At 36.3% G+C, this 11,222-nt stretch overlaps 1 protein-coding gene across 7 annotated transcripts in view; it reads left to right on the top strand.

Moving 5' to 3' along the window:
• The first annotated feature begins 8,546 nt into the window (after window positions 1-8,546).
• Window positions 8,547-11,222, top strand: part of LOC141401731 (protein rhomboid-like) — a 181,267-nt gene continuing 178,591 nt past the window's right edge. For 3 of the 7 annotated variants that reach the window (XM_073982126.1, XM_073982122.1, XM_073982125.1), the window contains exon 1: window positions 8,582-8,986. The gene's annotated coding sequence lies outside the window, so the exon portion shown is untranslated. Of the gene's footprint in view, window positions 9,215-11,222 lie in introns of all 7 variants that reach the window. The other 4 variants (XM_073982127.1, XM_073982123.1, XM_073982124.1 and 1 more) reach the window with 4 other exon arrangements.

The following is an 11,222-nucleotide window of genomic DNA, read 5'->3' as shown; positions in this document are numbered from 1 at the left end:
CTTCTTCATAAAGGAAGAAATTGTTGAAAACGTTTTAGAGTTATCTGGCACTATTTTAGTATGTGCCGACAAGGTTTTGGAGCTTTTGGACCATTATCTCAGGAATTATTGACTTACTCCGGAAAAATTGTTCCGTTGTAAATGAGGCTCCTACAACAACCTACTGAAAAAAGAATCAAAACGATGCGAGAGGAGCTCTTAAACTGTACTTTTTCCGAATTTTGTGTTGTAGGTACCCGAAGGAGTGGACCGACATAGTGCATATCCCAACCTGATATATGACTGGATGATATAATACGATTTGCAAAGTCTGCACCAATCAGAAGCTCCCTGCGAGAATTATTTTGCGGATTTGCCATTTGGTTGGTGCCGTCAGGGTTTCTTGGAGGTTTTAGGCCAATATCTCAGAAAGTATGGACTTGCGCAGAAAAAACAGTACCGTCGTAAAGAGAGCCGCAAGGACAACGTACTGAAAAAATTTCAAAACGATCCGAGACGTGTTCTTAAAATTCACTTTATCCGAATTTTGTGGGCGGTTTCCGAAGGAATAAACCCATATAGTCCACATTCGAACCCGATCTATGTATATCTGGAAGTAATAATACGATGTGCAAATTCACACAATTTTATAGAAAATTTTTGAACTTTTTTGGGGAGGTATCCGAAGGAGTGGACCGATATGGCCCATCTTCGAACTTAAACTAAGTTTGGACAAAATATTACGATACCTGAACCGAATAGTGCGTTGGTCCACACTTTTCATATCGTAATATTTCTTCGAATATTAGGTGAAATTCGAAGATGGTGCTTATAGGTCCACCCTTTCCGGTACCACCCCTATATTGGTAAGGGCAATATCTCATAAACGGAGTAACCGATTTGGCCCAAACTTTGAATCTCGAAATATTTTGTCCAAACTTAGTTTTTGTTCCAAAGTGGGCCTTATCGGTCCATTCGTTAGGGTACCACCCACACAAATGGTCAACATTTTTGTTCAAGTGCGGTTAAGGGTCTGTGCGAAAATCCTTTTGAAATTTTTACCGAAGGTACTCTGTTTACAGCGACATGATGTTTTTCGTGGGCAAGTCCATGTTTGCTGATATAATTATCCTATCGAGAGAAATGCCTCCCAAAATAAGACAAACTTCCAAAATTGACTATGTCGGTCCATTACTTTAAGTACCTCCCCCGCAAAACTTTTGAAAATTTATCCTAATCCGACTTCTGAAGACCCCCTAAATACACACGTTCTTTTGGGAAAAAGGTGTTTCAATTCACACAGGCTGAGGGTATACCTCTGTCGATAAAGCCGACTGATACTCTTAAATTTGTCGTTCCGTTTGTAACACATCGAAATATTCATCGGAGACCCTATACAGTATATATATTCTTGATCAGGGAAAAATTCTAAGTCGATATAACTATGTCCGTCCGTCCGTCTGTTGAAATCAAGATACAGCTCGAAATTTTTAAGATAGAGCTTTGTAATTTAGTATAGAAGTTTCTATTACACCTATGATGATTGGCATGGAAAATGGGCTATATCGGTCCACGTTTTGATATAGCCCCCATATAACGGCACCACCCGATTTTCGGTATTTTTAAGGTTTTAGCTTCATTATCACACCAAAATGACTGAAATTTGGTACTTAGTCTACGTTGGGGGTATAAAACTTTCCCCCAGAGTTTTGTCGGTATAGGTCAACGTCTTCATATAGCCCCCATAGAATGGTACCTCCCGATTTGCGGTATTTTGAAGGTTGTGGCCTTAATATTCCTCCGAAATGGCTAAAATTTGGTATTTAGTCTTCGCTGGGAGACTAAAACGTTCCCTCACCATTTTGTTGGTATAGGCCCAGACCTTCATATAGCCCCCATAGAATGGTACCTGCCGATTTTCGGTATTTTGAAGGTTGTGGTCTCAATATTCCTCCGAAATGGCTAAACCTTAGGTATGAAGTCTTCGCTGGGAGATTAAAACATTTCCTCAGCATTTTGTTGGTATAGGCCCAGACTTTCATATAGCCCCCATAGAATGGTACCTCCCGATTTTCGGTATTTTGAAGGTTGTGGTCTCAATATTCCTCCGAAATGGCTAAAGTTTGGTACTTAGTCTTCGCTGTATAGGTCCACGCCTTTATATAGCCCCAATAGAAGGGTACCTCCCGATTTTCGGTATTTTGAAGGTTTTGGCCTCAATATTACGCCGAAATGGCTGGGATTTGGTGTTTAGTCATCGTTTGGGGTATAAAACTTCCCATATGAAATATAGGTATAGGGTGAAATATGGGTATAGGTCCACGCCTTTATATAGCACCCATAGAACGGTACCTCCCGATTTTCGGTATTTTGAAGATTGTGGTCTCAATATTCTTCCGAAATGGCTAAGGTTTGGTACTTAGTCTTCGCTGGGAGTATAAAACATTCCGCCGGAATTTTTTCGGTATAGGTCCACGCATTTATGTAGCTCCCATAGAAGGCTACCTCCCGATTTTCGGTATTTTGTAGGTTTTGGCCTCAATATTACGCCGAAATTGCTGTGATTTGGTGTTTAGTCATCATTTGGGGTATAAAATTTCCCATATGAAATTAGTCGGTATAAGCCCAAGCCTTCATATAGCCCCCATAGAACGGTACCTTCCGATTTTCGGAATTTTGAAGGTTGTGGCCTTAATATTCCTCCGAAATGGCTAAAATTTGGTATTAAGTCTTCGATGGGAGATTAAAACATTCCCTCAGCATTTTGTTGGTATAGGCCCACCCCTTCATATAGCCCCCATAGAATGGTACCTCCCGATTTTCGGTATTTTGAAGGTTGTGGTCACAATATTCCTCCGAAATGGCTAAAGTTTGGTACTTAGTCTTCGCTGGGGGTATAAAACATTCCGCCGGAATTTTTTCGGTGTAGGTCCACGCCTTTATATAGCCCCCATAAAAGGGTACCTCCCGATTTTCGTTATTTTGAAGGTTTTGGCCTCAATATTACGCCGAAATGGCTGTGATTTGCTGTTAAGTCATCATTTGGGGTATAAAACTTCCCATATGAAATCTGTGGGTATAGGTCCACGCCTTTATATAGCCCCCATAGAATGGTACCTCCCGAATTTCGGTGTTTTGAATGTTATGGTCACAATAATCTATCGAAGTGACTGAAATTTGGTATTCAGTGTTCGTTGGGGGTATTCAACTTTCCCCTCTAATTTTGTCGGTATAGGTCCACGCCTTCATATAGCCCCCATTGAACGGTACCTCCCGATTTTCGGTATTTTGAAAGTTGTTGCCTCAATATTCCACCAAGTTGGCTGTTGGCTGGTGGTGTTTAGTCTTCATTTGGGGTATTAAACTTTCCATATGAAATTTGTCGGTATAGGTCCACGCCTTTATATAGCCCCCATAGAACGGTAGCTCCCGATTTTCGTAATTCTAAAGGTTGTGACGTCAATATTCCACCGAAATGACTGGATTTTGTTATTTAGTCTTCCAGGGGGTTATAAAGTATTACTGAAAAGAATTATTAGTATATGTCCACGTCTTTCTTTATCCCCCATAGAAGCATACCTCTTAATTTTGGTATTTTTTTAGGTTTTGGCCACATTATCCTACCGAAATATCGGAAATATGATAATTAGTATTCTGTGAGTCTTGAAACTTTCCGCGGGAATTTATCGGTATAGATCGACGAAATTTGCCGAAATTTGGTAATTAGTCTTTTTTATAAACGAAAGGAAACTACTTGTTCCATTTTACTTCAATATAACTCATGGTGGAGTGTATAACAAGTTCGGCCCGGCCGAACTTAATGCAGTTCTTACATGTTACTTGTTTAATATAATGACTATATCTTTATTTGAAAGAGGCATTTTTGGTCTTTCCATTGGTGCCAAATATATTGATGTGCATGGCCAGAATATAGAGTTTCAGACAAATGTACATATATCGGGATCCACAATTTTAATAGTTTGTAGTTTAACCATAATCATGCTAGAGGACGCATTTATAGTTCAATACCGACAACATTTTCGTCGAAGGAAGGTGCTAATAATTGTGGAAGATGGTCGGATAGCACTTGGCGGGTGAAACTGGTCATATGACGTTAAAAATTGGCGAATTTAATTTTTGATGTGTATTTTAATTTATGCAGCACATATTTCGGTAAAGAAGCTTAGAACATATATAGAAAAAGAACTTTTGACCTTTGCGTTGATGAAAATTAAAGTAGGTGTTAAATAACGGAACTGCCAAATATATATGTATGTGGGTGAGAGCACCATTGCAGTTATTCAATTATTATGTTTTTGAGGTAAACTCTTCCACTGATTGATCTCAATTTTTCATGTATTTAAAACCACTCAGATCTGTCACTTTTGCATCATCGACCTGATCGAATAGTTTTCAAAAATGAAACTTTCTTAGAACATTCAAAAATGTATGATCCAAATACTTACAAATGTATGATCATATGGCTCGAGATTATGACGGACTGCCTTGCAAATGTCTATGTAATCAGCGGAAACATCAACCGTTTTATTTTGCATTTTTTTTTTGGTTTTTTTAATAATGTTAATTAAAATATAAGAAAAAAATGTGGATTTTTTTTACAAATTTTGCAATTTATGTACATGATATTTTAACACATATATAATCACAATTGGCATCAATGAAAAGGCCAGGAGAACTTCTTTCATATATAAATTTCCGTTAAAAAAAATAAACAAATTATTAAATAGAAATTATCAGATTTTTATGCGAAAGTTCGGTCCTTTGGCTCTTGTAGGCTGGTTGTAGGCCGCTTTTTTGCAATGTACCCCAACCATGGATGACGTTTATCATTATATCTGAACTGCATTAGCTGTATTATTCATTCAAACTAAAATTTTCCTGTGGACTTAGGACTTTTTCCTACTCTAATTTCCACATTTTTATGGACTTACGACCTTTTCCGAAAGGAGCAAAACATACAGAAAAAACGCGTGCGAAGGCAGACGATATTCGACTCTTCTAAATAAAATAAAAACTAGTAAAATATTCTGAACTAAAATTGAATAATTAGTTTTTCTTCCTATCCACGATTTTAGATAATGTTATTTAAAGACCACCCACCATATGCCTAAAATAGGCCAGAAAATGTACCTAAACATTCTTCAATCGGGCGGCACCTTTAGATACGGCCTATATTAAAGTGTGGACCATGTTCAACAGTTTTAATGGAGAAGTTTTGTGGCCACTGGGAACGCAAAATATCAAATTACAGATAGTTTTTTTCAACAAATTTAGCAAAACCCCACAAAATACCGCAAAATCGGGAGATACTAAAACATGGACTTATCTTGATAATATTTTTTGGAAAGGTTTCGTATTACGAGAATCTCAATTGACAAATTACAGGTAGTTCCGTTAAAAATTTAGCTAAAATCCTGAAAATACCGAAAATCGGGAGGTACCGTTTTTGATGGATAGTTTTTTCAACAAATGTAGCAAAACCCCACAAAATACCGCAAAATCGGGACATGGACTTATCTTGATAATATTTTTTGGAAAGGTTTCGTATTACGAGAATCTCAATTGACAAATTACAGGTAGTTCCGTTAAAAATTTAGCGCACCCACATATATATTTGGCAGTTCCGTTATTTAACACTGATCCTGAAAATACCGAAAATCGGGGGTACCGTTTTTGATGGAAGCTATACCAATACATGGACCTATGTTGACAATTTTTATTAGAGAAGTTTCCTAACCTCTGGGTACCACAAATGTTAAATTACAGATAGTTCGGTCTACAAATGTAGCTAAAATCTCAAAATACCGAAAATGAGAGGAGGAGAGAAGTTTTGCGATAGAGCTTTTTAATTTAATACAGACGTTTTAATCACTCCTAAGATGTTTGGTATTGAAAATGGGCAATATCGGTTCACGTTGTGGTATAGTCCTCATAGAACGGTTCCTACCGATTTTCCGTATTTTGAAGGTTTTTGCCATATTTGCACACCGAAATGGCTGAAATATGATATTTAGTCTTCCTTGGAACTACAAAACTTTTGATATGGACCTCGTTTTGATATGGACCCCAAAGATTGGTAGACCCCGATTTTCCGAATTTTAAAAGTTTTAGCCTTATTATCATACCGAAACAGGTGAGTATTGTTATTAAGCCTTCCTTGAGACTATAAATTTCACATTTTTAGGATTTTTTAGGTTTTCACGATTTTGCTTGGAAACCGCAAGTCCTATGGAAATGGGACTAAAGAAAATGTTGTAGCAGCGAAAATTTTCTACAAGCTTCGGCTTTATGATATTTCGTAGATTTTACCATTTTTGAGATATAGAAGTTCAAATTGGGACAATGCACTGACTGTATCGCCTCCTTATAGAACAATGTCAGGCACGGTGCGCCTTAACTAATTTTAAATGAAAAACCGCTTACACCTAGTTTGTGCGAATTCTGACACAGTAAAGTTTATAGATGTAAAAAATCCAAAAACAAGAAAAATCGCTGGAGGGATATTTAAATAAATTGCGGTCAAAATTGGCTGAGTAAGCAGTTTAGGAATAAAGCCACCTCTCGTCAAACAAAAATAACACTTTACAAAACACTGATACTACCCGTGCTAATGTATGATTCCGAAGCATGGGTACTTGCTCACACTTCCGTTACACATGCCAGTAAATTGGTGCCAATTGAGTACATGTATTATACTCGAAAATGCCGAAAAAGTGTTCGACTGGCATGCAGTTTTCTTGTGTGTTTACACATGCCAGTGCAAGTTCAATTCCAAAATTATTTTAAGCCGCATACAACACACAAAATTGCATTATATTTCAGATTTAAAACACAATTCACAACATATTTTACTATTTTTATTTTATTTCGTTTTAAAAAGATTGTTTTCATTCATAAACATATTGAATCTGGTATTGCCGCCTTTTCAATATTGTATAATCCCAGAGGGGAAATTATTTATCAACCTATATTTGCATGAAAAACATCAAACTTATGTCTTTACTAACCACTAATATATTGCAGCTACCGAGATGTATTATGTGTGTTTCATAACCTTTTTGAAAATGTGCATTAAATCTTTGCATTATTAAAAGAAACAAAATGTACATGGATTAAAAAATAGTCTCGGCAACTCTTTTTTCATTTTCGACATATCATTGGCAGCCAGCTCAAAATTTTGCTGGCATGAAAAATCTAGTGCCAATGGAGTCGACAATTCAAAAAATGTAATTGTGGTAGTAAAATATTGTGTATGTATTGAAATTTTCGAACTGTCACTGGCATGTGTAAAGGTTGGGTCAAGCAGACAAGGCAGTGCTTAGTGTGTTCGAGAGAAAAATTCTTGGAAAGATCTACGGGCCAATCTGTGTTGACGGTGAATATCGGCGTCGTATTAATAACGAGCTGTATCAACAATACAACGACATCAATGTAGTTGAATGAATCGAGATACAACGATTGCGATGGCTAGGCCATGTTATAATAATGAGTGATGATGAACCCGCTAAAAAGGCGTATAAATACGGGCCGCATGGTGGTTCTCGCAGATCTGGAAGGCCAAAGCTTCGTTGGAGCGAACAAGTGAAACGAGATATCAGAAAGCTACATATACCAGATTGGGAAAATACAGCAGCAAACAGAGAGGATTGGAGATTTTTTCTTAGTTCGGCTTATGGAACAAATGTTCTGTAAAAGGCCAGCTAAGTAAGTAAGTAAGTGCTGTCAAAATTCACATTTTTAGGTTTTCAGGATATTGCTTGCTGCAAGTCCTATCGGGCCTAAACCATGGTTACGTCGGTGCCCATTGAATAGTATGACAAGTTTTTTTTCAAATGTCAATTCCATTGCTTATATTTCAAATAAATCATCATGAAGAAGGTTAACCCTGCAAAAAGCTATAACAAAAACATGTCCTTAATTCGAAATCGACAGTTCGGTGAGCCATTTTGGCCTGTTAAATTTAGGGAAATATTAAATAGCGTTTTAATTTCCAATTAAAGGTGTGGTTGTAATTTTTTTTTAGCATTTTTCTTTCGAAGAAGATTGGCACTGAGAGTTCTTTTTTCTCCCACCAGAATTCCTTGGACGTATTTACAATCAAAGAGAATTTATAATAGGAAAACAATAATAAATCTTGCAACGTAAACACACACTTCAATTGTTTACTCCTCGCTCGGCTTGGAAAGAATTCTTGCCATAACAAAAGTAGACATGCACTTTCATTTTCGTTTCGTTGTGCAACGAAAGTGGTAGACAGATATAATGACACTAGCGCCACTCAAAATCTCGATGGGGGGTTGAGACTGACCACAAACGAAACGGTAAAACTTGCAGCCTTGCATGGTGGTGTTGTTGCCGGTTGTCACTGGCCACACAGTTGTTGGTATTCGATGCAGTATTTTTGTTTTTGTTGGAATATGTTTGCCTTCTGTTGCAATGGCAACAGAAAATTGAACTCACCTTTCTGCGCAAGAAGCAAAATAAACAACAATAACAAAACGGGAGAGGACCGTGTTGTCGGTTCGTCCCCATAAATTGGGACCTGCTGGCAGTCAACAAACAACAGTGAATCCGACAAAAGCTCAAATAACCTTTTGAACAAACTAACAACAACAGCCAAGCAACAAACAACAAAAACAACCAAATAAAATCGAGGAAGAAACACAACAGGAGCCCAACTAAACCAACAAACTAAAAGAAGAACTGCAAGAGAACGAAACACCACAAATAACAAAAACAACAAAAAGTGAACAGCAAAAAACTGCACAAGTGCCAGTTGGAAACTTGGCAAATCTATAAAAGTATTTGCTCGCCTAAAAAACGAGCTCAGTTGCGAACGGTACTTTGAAAAAAGCGTGTTTTATGGCAAACGAATAAATGCACTTTGCACCGAAGGGTTCATTTGGTTGCCATCACACACGCGCTCATACACGAACAAATACTCATACGCACTCTATTCCCCATACACCTCAGTGCACGGAAGAATGTAAGCAAAACAAAACTGAAGAACGCGAATAACGTAATTCTTCTCTGTCTAGTGTTAAAACATATGGCCGAAATGTAAAAGCCGGTGCAGACAGAATGACAGACAGACAAGTGTTAGTGGCAATAATAAAAGTTGTGGTCGCGGAGGTGCATTGTTTTTTTTTTATTATTATTAAGCATTACAAAACATTGAGCGGTGTACTAAAAGCGAATGAAACAAAATATTAATGTATTGTTAAAAATAATATAGTGAATGATATTTAATATGATTAAAGCAGATAAAACTATAGATGTTACATTTTAAGCAATCATTTGATGAACATTCTTCGTTCAGTCGCCATTCTTTTGGGGTCTTTTTGTGAAGCTTTTTGTTTGCCGGTCGCTATTGTTGTCATCTTCAATGGTTGACACACTACCAGATGGATTCAAAAATAATTGCTCAAGCGTTCTTTCATTCACTTGTAGACAACTCTACATAAATACGATATACATATGAACAGACATACATACTGCGTGATTGTGGTAGTGTTTCAGATGACAATTTATAAAAATAAAACATATTTTGTGATCATTCAAAAAGTGTGCCTTAGCTGTAAAAGAAACAAATAAGTGATATAAAAAATAGTTTTTAACATCTGCTGTTCAAAAAAAAAAAGGATGAACACAAAAACTTATGTGACAGCAAAAATATGTACATTAGGGCTATAACCAAAAAATACCAAGCCAGTACCATGTGCGGAATATTGTCCTGATAACGAAAACGCGTGTTTTAGTTCGATTCGGTCTAAAAAGTTTCCGCACCAACTGCGATTACTAAAGCCCTTTTGATATTTTTTCTATTTAAATATTTAAATTTGCTTTGTTTGAAAACTGTCTGTAACTTTCGCGAATTCGTTGCAAATGACCACATATTCTCTTGTCCGATAGATACAATAAATATGAACATAAAATTCGGGAGTTTATAAAGAAAAACAAAAAAATGTAATATTGTCAAAGGTGCATTAAATGCTTTGAAATATCGCGATTTTATAAAAAAATGGTACAGAATGGTTTGATATTGATTTTAAATTAGATTAAAACTATTTATAAGTTATTACGAAATGTATATGTCATTATAACAAATAAAATTAAATAATGCATTACTGAATTTCAATGCATTTGGTGCGGAAATATTTTTCGCGATAGAGAACCCGTATTTTATAGTAGTTTTTCATGCTCTACACGGCTATGCGGTGGTATTTTTGATATTTGCAAAAATTGCAAAAAAAAGTTATAACCCTAATGTAAATATATACATACATTTGTATTACAAATACCAGGCGAATATTGCAAGCTGACGCGTGCTACATACCACATAGATCTACTTGCCGTGAATATCTAGCTGTCAGATGGACCGATATGAAATTTATCTCGAAATAAAAATTAGAAATGTTCCTATGAAAAGTGCTTCAGTACTTATGCTTTTCATAATTACCGAACGTTTATAGCTGTTCGTATTTCATGATTTCATATTATATTCTGTGAATTTTATATATCCAAATAATATTCAAAAATCTTACCATCCTCGCTCTTTCATCCTACCACGTACTTATACACCAACAATTTTAACTAATACTGAAAGAATCAAAGTCGAAGACCGACTCCGCCGCGATATCAATATAATTTGGAAATTTTTTTAGACAAGATTGCGTCGCATTTTCCAATTTTCATCAAAATGTCAGTCCAGTTTTGTGTTGGAGCGACAAATATATGAAATCGGACGAAAATATATATATGAGAGCTATATCCAAATCTGAACCGATTGCAATATAATTTGGCAAACTTATTACTATTCCGAATTCGGTGACATTTTTGCAAATTTTACAAAAATTGGACAGAATATGCGCGTTTGGTGCACAAAATACCTCAAATCGGGGAGCTATATCCAAAACTGAACCAATTTCAGTATTATTTGGCAAAATTTTTGTCGAGCAAGTTCCGTAACACATTTCAAATTTCAAAAAAAAAAAAAAAAATGGACAGACAGACGGAGCACATGCATAAATCGACTCAGAAACGAACTATGTATGGGCCCATCTCGTTTCTTCTTCCATGTTATATACAAATGCACAAATACATAATAACCCATACCAAAATTTGCTGTAGTGTATAACAAGTAAGAACGGCGTTAACCCACTAAGCGCCGAGATTTTTTTTTGCGAGAAAACTTCAAATTTTGTATGAAGATTCTATTTTTG

Source organism: Musca autumnalis, unplaced genomic scaffold (assembly GCF_047663935.1).
Source record: "Musca autumnalis isolate F117 unplaced genomic scaffold, ASM4766393v1 scaffold_4, whole genome shotgun sequence".
In the NCBI taxonomy this organism is placed as follows: Eukaryota; Metazoa; Arthropoda; class Insecta; order Diptera; family Muscidae; genus Musca; species Musca autumnalis.
This window is presented reverse-complemented; position numbering and strand designations above follow the sequence as displayed.